Source organism: Oncorhynchus keta, unplaced genomic scaffold, assembly GCF_023373465.1.
Source record: "Oncorhynchus keta strain PuntledgeMale-10-30-2019 unplaced genomic scaffold, Oket_V2 Un_contig_26003_pilon_pilon, whole genome shotgun sequence".
In the NCBI taxonomy this organism is placed as follows: Eukaryota; Metazoa; Chordata; class Actinopteri; order Salmoniformes; family Salmonidae; genus Oncorhynchus; species Oncorhynchus keta.
In genome coordinates this window covers 7,376-14,750 of record NW_026284730.1, presented here as the reverse complement: position 1 = coordinate 14,750, position 7,375 = coordinate 7,376, and positions in this window count along the sequence as shown.

Genomic DNA, 7,375 nt, shown 5'->3' with positions numbered 1-7,375 from the left:
CCATACCTTCTCTGCTATGCAATCTGGTTTCAGAGCTGGTCATGTGTGCACCTCAGCCACGCTCAAGGTCCTAACCGATATCTTAACCGCCATCGATAATAAACATTACTGTGCAGCCGTATTCATTGATCTGGCCAAGGCTTTCGACTCTGTCAACCACCACATCCTCATCGGCAGACTCGACAGCCTTGGTTTCTCAAATGATTGCCTCGCCTGGTTCACCAACTACTTCTCTGATAGAGTTCAGTGTGTCAAATCGGAGGGTCTGCTGTCCGTACCTCTGGCAGTCTCTATGGGGGTGCCACAGGGTTCAATTCTTGGACCGACTCTTCTCTGTATACATCAATGAGGTCGCTCTTGCTGCTGGTGAGTCCCTGATCCACCTCTACGCAGACGACACCATTCTGTATACTTCCGGCCCTTCTTTGGACACTGTGTTAACAACCCTCCAGGCAAGCTTCAATGCCATACAACTCTCCTTCCGTGGCCTCCAATTTCTCTTAAATACAAGTAAAACTAAATGCATGCTCTTCAACCGATCGCTACCTGCACCTACCCGCCTGTCCAACATCACTACTCTGGACGGCTCTGACTTAGAATACATGGACAACTACAAATACTTAGGAGTCTGGTTAGACTGTAAACTCTCCTTCCAGACCCATATCAAACATCTCCAATCCAAAGTTAAATCTAGAATTGGCTTCCTATTTCGCAACAAAGCATCCTTCACTCATGCTGCCAAACATACCCTTGTAAAACTGACCATCCTGCCAATCCTCGACTTTGGCGATGTCATTTACAAAATAGCCTCCAATACCCTACTCAACAAATTGGATGCAGTCTATCACAGTGCAATCTGTTTTGTCACCAAAGCCCCATATACTACCCACCATTGCGACTTGTACGCTCTCTGGCCCTCGCTTCATACTCGTCGCCAAACCCACTGGCTCCATGTCATCTACAAGACCCTGCTAGGTAAAGCCCCCCCTTATCTCAGCTCGCTGGTCACCATAGCATCTCCCACCTGTAGCACACGCTCCAGCAGGTATATCTCTCTAGTCACCCCCAAAACCAATTCTTTCTTTGGCCGCCTCTCCTTCCAGTTCTCTGCTGCCAATGACTGGAACGAACTACAAAAATCTCTGAAACTGGAAACACTTATCTCCCTCACTAGCTTTAAGCACCAACTGTCAGAGCATCTTACAGATTACTGCACCTGTACATAGCCCACCTATAATTTAGCCCAAACAACTACCTCTTTCCCAACTGTATTTAATTTATTTATTTATTTTGCTCCTTTGCACCCCATTATTTTTATTTCTACTTTGCACATTCTTCCATTGCAAAACTATCATTCCAGTGTTTTACTTGCTATATTGTATTTACTTTGCCACCATGGCCTTTTTTGCCTTTACCTCCCTTCTCACCTAATTTTCTCACATTGTATATAGACTTGTTTATACTGTATTATTGACTGTATGTTTGTTTTACTCCATGTGTAACTCTGTGTCGTTGTATCTGTTGAACTGCTTTGCTTTATCTTGGCCAGGTCGCAATTATAAATGAGAACTTGTTCTCAACTTGCCTACCTGGTTAAATAAAGGTGAAATAAATAAAATTTAAAAAATCTGGGGAAGGGTACCAAAACATTTTGGCAGCATTGACGGGTCCCCCCATCATTCTTAAATGGAATAAATTTCGAACCACCAAGCCTATTCCTAGAGCTGGCCGCCCGGTCAACTGACCAATCGGAGGAGAAGGGCCTTGGTCAAGGACGTGTCCAAGAACCCGATGGTCACTGACAGAGCTCGAGAGTTCCTCTGTGGAGATGGGAGGACCTTCCAGAAGGAAAACCATCTCTGCAGCACTCCACCAATCAGACCTTTGTGGTAGAGTGGCCACACAGAAGCCGCTCCTCATTGAAAGGCCCATGGCAGCCCACTTGGAGACTCTCAGACTATGAGAAACAAGGTTCTCTGGTCTGATGAAACCAAGATTGAACTCTTTGGCCTGAATGCCAAGCGTCACGTCTGGAGGAAACCTGGCACCATCCCAATGGTGAAGCATGGTGGTGGCAGCATCATGCTATGGAGATATTTTTCAGCAGCAGTGACTGGGGGAGTAGTCAGGATCAAGGGAAAGATGAACGGAGCAAAGTACAGAGAGATCCTTGATGGAATCCTGCTCCAGAGCGCTCAGGACCTCAGACTGGAGCGAAGATTCACCTTCCAACAGGACAATGACCCTAGGCACACAGCCAAGATTACATTTACATTTAAGTCATTTAGCAGACGCTCTTATCCAGAGCGACTTACAAATTGGTGCATTCACCTTATGACATCCAGTGGAACAGCCACTTTACAATAGTGCATCTAAATCTTTTAGCCAGACCTAAACCCAATAGAAAATCTTTGGAGGGAGCTGAAAGTCCTTATTGCCCAGCGACAGCACCGAAACCTGAAGGATCTGATGAAGGTTAGTATGGAGGAGTGGGCCAAAATCCCTGCTGCAGTGTGTGTAAACCTGGTCAAAAACTACAGGAAACATATGATCTCTGTAATTGCAAACAAAGGTTTCTGTACCAAATATTAAGTTCTGCTTTTCTGATGTATCAAATACTTATGTCATGCAATAAAATGCAAATTAATTACTTAAAAATCATACAATGTGATGTTCTTGATTTTTGTTTTAGATTCAGTCTCTCACAGTTGAAGTGTACCTATGATAAAAATTACAGACCTCTACATGCTTTGTAAGTAGGAAAACCTGCAAAATTGGCAGTGTGTCAAATACTTGTTCTCCCCACTATTTGATTTGTTTTAACACAATTTTGGTTACCTGATGATTCCATATATGTTACACTTATTCTACAATGTAGAAAATAGTAAAAAATAAAGAACCTGTATTGACTCGGTGTCCAAACTTTTGACTGGTAAATGTGATATTTCCTGTGGTGTGTGTGTGATGTATTATTTATTTATTTATTTATTTATTTATTACAAAAATGTCTGAACAGTTTTTGCTTTGTCATGATGGTGTATTGTGTGTAGATTAGAGGGGGAAAAATAAACTACAGCTAGTTTTCCCCTCCCCACTGACTCCCCCCAGGCAGTCCCAGCTAAATTCTTGCTTGCTTAAGAAATATTGTTTTGCTAAAAACCTATTTTTGTCTGTTTCCATGGAAATCTATTACAGTGAGGTTTTTAATTGTTATCCAGAAATGATTTGATATTGATATAAAAACAGCTGCGTTTCCTTAAGAATCCAGGGGAGCCAGCTTCGTAGAAGTCCGTCACTGGCCGCGGGCAGCATTTGGTTCTTTAACACACACACATATTCATCACTCCTCCCTGCGCCATTATAAGATAAGTTAACAATGTGGGTCGACACACAAATTAACTTCTGTCTTGGTGCATGCATTTTATACTTATCAATGTTGTGGATGAGCGCATTGTTTGTTTGTTCTGTTTCTCTCTCTCCATCTCTGTAGCTTCCGGGTATGCTGGAAAAGGACCCGAGCTCAGGGAATTGGGTTGGCTTTATAGTGCCTGTCCCAAATGTCTCATTAATGCATATGGGCATATTGAAAGATATTGTCAGTAGTGATGTAATGTTGTAAATGTTATGTTGTGATATTGTTTAAAACCGTGTTGCAATGTATATCCTTTAGTATGTTTAGTTCATGGAAAATGTAGGTTGGTATTGTTAATTGATTAATTAATTAGGGTTAATTGTTCTGAGGGGAGGGGCTAGCCCTACAAAAGGAGCCTCTCTTTCAGTCATAGAAGGGTTTTTTGGATTGAGCTGTGGATGGGGCAGCATTGTTTTTAAGCTGTCCCATAAGGTAGATGGTGATGGCAGTACTGTTGTTTTTTGTTCCGGAATTCACTTGTAAATAAACACCTTTGCACAGAAGAACTTTTGCGGTTCCGCCATCTTTTTATTTTGATAGAGGTTAGGTTATCCAGTTTAGCCTTCTGGCCTACTCTACGTGACATATGGTGGCAGTGGTGGGATGGCGTACCGCAAATCAGTGAATTCCAACAAGAGAGGTAAAGGAATGCGTACAGGATTGCGTTCTCAGCAACAGCATCAACAGTCAGAAAAGGTACCTGAAGTTGAACCGGGGTGGAATACCATGGAATCGTCTGGTGAAGAAGAGGTCAAGTATGAGAAACTAGGAGCCCGACCGCGGGGCCAAAGACAACCAGAACTGGGTGAGCTGCTGACTGAAGGAGCAGTTGGGGGACCAGAACCACACCCAACCATGGTAACCCTTTTTCAGCAACTTTTCACCTGCCTTGAGAGGAGGGACGAAGACCTCAAGCAGGAGTTACGTGGCCTACGCCAATCTATCCTCACAGCTCCCCACCAGGCGGAACTCGTCAGTGAGAGCCCAAGATTGGGTCTTCCAACACCAGGACGACAAAGGCTCGATGCAGCAGGGACTTCAACTCCACAGCAGGCACCCCAAGCAGTAATGAGGCCAGCACCAGGAGACCAGTCCAGCAGTGTTAACGTCCATCTTCCAGCATTCCTGAGGAAGGAGCCAAAGATGCCCTCATACCAGCAGGGGAGGACATTGAAAACTACCTGCTGAGGTTTGAGCGCATGGCTAAGACGTGGCAGTGGCCTGAGGTAGAGTGGGCCTGCAGGCTTGTCCCATTGCTCACGGGCAAGGCCTTAGAGGCTTACACAGCAATGGATGAGGGGCTGTCCAATGTCTACAAGGGCTTGAAGGAAGCGCTGCTGGTGAAGTTTGACATCTCACCGGAAACCTACCGTCAACGCTTCAGAGCTGCATCAACGCCATCGGGTGAGTCGCCGACAGAGACGTACCACCGCCTCAAGGGTCTCTACCGACGATGGGTTCGACCGGGGGAGAAGACACAGGACGAAATCGGGGAGGTCATCATCCTCGAGCAACTTCTACAAGTTCTACCACACGACATTCGAACCTGGGTCCGAGAGCACGAGCCCAAGGACGGGCTTATGGCGGCCAAGCTTGCACTGCAGTATCTTAATGCACGTAAAGGGGCCCACCACAACCTGCAGCACCCGCTCCAAGGAGTCTCAGAGACACAAGGGACATCAGAAACGCCAGAGATGGTGGAGGTAACTCTGGGGGTTATGTGTCTGGGAGGGAGATAAGGGATCATGCAGTTCGCTCTGATGGGAGGGGTCTGACCTGTTTTTACTGCCGGCAGCAGGGGCACAAAGCTTCAATGTGTCCGCTACGTAAATCCAAGCTCTCAGGTTACTGTTATGTACCCAGAGAGGGGATGGTGTTCAGAATAGACAGACTCTGGAAGGGTCATGCTTGGTACCTGTAAAAGTGAATGGTAAAAGTCTTACTGCAATGATTGACACCGGCAGTTCCCTGTCATTGATCAGAAAATGTAATGTACCTGTTAATGACATTGATTATGGTCATCAGACACTGATCCAATGTGTTCATGGTGACCAGTCACAGCAGCCCACAGCTGAGCTCACAGTTGATATTCAGGGTCAGAAATACCTCCTCAAAGTTGGGGTAATGGAGAAGCTACCTTTTGAGATGATTTTGGGGAGGGATGTGCCTGTACTCTCTGATCTGTTGGGAAGTGTGGGGGTCAGCTATATGAGCAGTCAGTTTGCCAGTCTGATGTTCAGATGGCATGTTCAGTTGTCACTCGTGCCCAGGCCAAAGCTGGTTTACAACCTCTGCCTGACTTGTGTGATAGTCTGTGCGAGGGGGAACCAAAGGGCCCAGAAAGTCACGCCGCCAGCGGCGTCTTGAGAAGTATGTGGGAACCCCTGTACCTGTTGCTGATGTGTCTGGGTTAGAGGTGCAATGGGATGTTCCACAAAATTTTGCTACACTGCAGAAGTCTGACGCAACCTTGAAATGTTTGTTTGACAAGGCCTTAGCTGGGGACAGTCAATCTTCATGTGGGGGGATTTACACAGTAGACAACCACATACTCTACCTTGGGTCAGAGGCAGATAGCAGGAAGTTGGTGGTGCCATCTACCTGTAGACCACTTGTTCTCAACCTTGCACATACAGTTCCATGGGCAGGCCATCTAGGGCAACATAAGACCTATCTTAGGCTAGGCTCCCGTTTCTTTGGCCCTCCATGTATACTGATGTACAAAAATACTGCAAATCATGCCCCACGTGCCAGAAAACCAGTGCTGTCCGTAGGTCTGAACGGGCTCCTCTATGTTCACTGCCTGTTATCTCTACCCCATTCAAGAGAATTGCAATGGACATTGTTGGACCCTTGGAGAAGAGTAGTGCAGGTTACAAGTATATATTGGTGATCTGTGACTATGCCACCCGGTTCCCAGAAGCCTTCCCACTCCGTTCCATAACCACTCCAAAAATAATCAGTGCTCTTGTTCAGCTCTTCTCTCGTGTAGGAATCCCAGATGAAATCCTGACGGACCAAGGGACAAACTTCACCTCGCGACTGATGGTTCAACTCCACCGACAGCTGGGCATTAAAGGTTTGAGGACTACTCCCTACCATCCCCAAACTGATGGGCTCGTGGAGAGATTCAATCAAACGCTCAAGAACATGTTGAGGAAGTTTGTGGCTGACACTGGTAAAGACTGGGATAAGTGGTTACCCTTTCTGCTTTTTGCTTACAGGGAGGTGCCTCAGGCATCGACAGGTTTCTCGCCATTCGAACTCCTCTATGGATGGCCAGTGCAAGGACCATTGGACCTGCTGAAGAAGTGCTGGGAAGGTTCCCCAGTAGCTACCTCAGGACAGGGGATTGTCCAGTATGTCCTCCAGATGCGAGACAGGTTGGAACGGTACCGAGAGGAAGCTAGAGCAAACCTTCAGCAAGCCCAGAAGGCCCAGAAGAGAGGCTATGACCAGCATGCTCGCCACAGAGAGTTTGAGCCAGGACAGAAAGTCCTGCTCCTCCTTCCCTCATCTACCAGCAAGCTCCTTGCGCAATGGCAAGGACCGTACCTAATCGGGAGGAAGATGGGCCCAGTGACCTACGAGGTGCTGCACCCGGACAAGGGTAAGAAGAAGCAAACCTACCATGTGAACCTTCTCAAGGCCTGGGAGGAGAGAGAGGAACTCTCCAAAGGAAAGTCCTTTCTGGTCCGCAGAGTAGAAGAGGATGAGTCGGATGGGGTCACAGAGGCATGGAAAGAACGAGCAGAAGTCATACTGGCTCACCTGGAAGAAGACAAGCAAGATGAGCTGAAGCAGCTGTTTGGCAAGTATCCGGCCCTCTTCAGTCAGAGACCAGGAAGAACCAAAGTCCTAGAACACGTCATTCGTTTGAAACCTGGCCAGAACCCTGTCCGCCAGCATCCTTACCGTGTGCCTGAGAGGCTGGTGGTAGCCCTCAAGGAAGAGGTCCACACC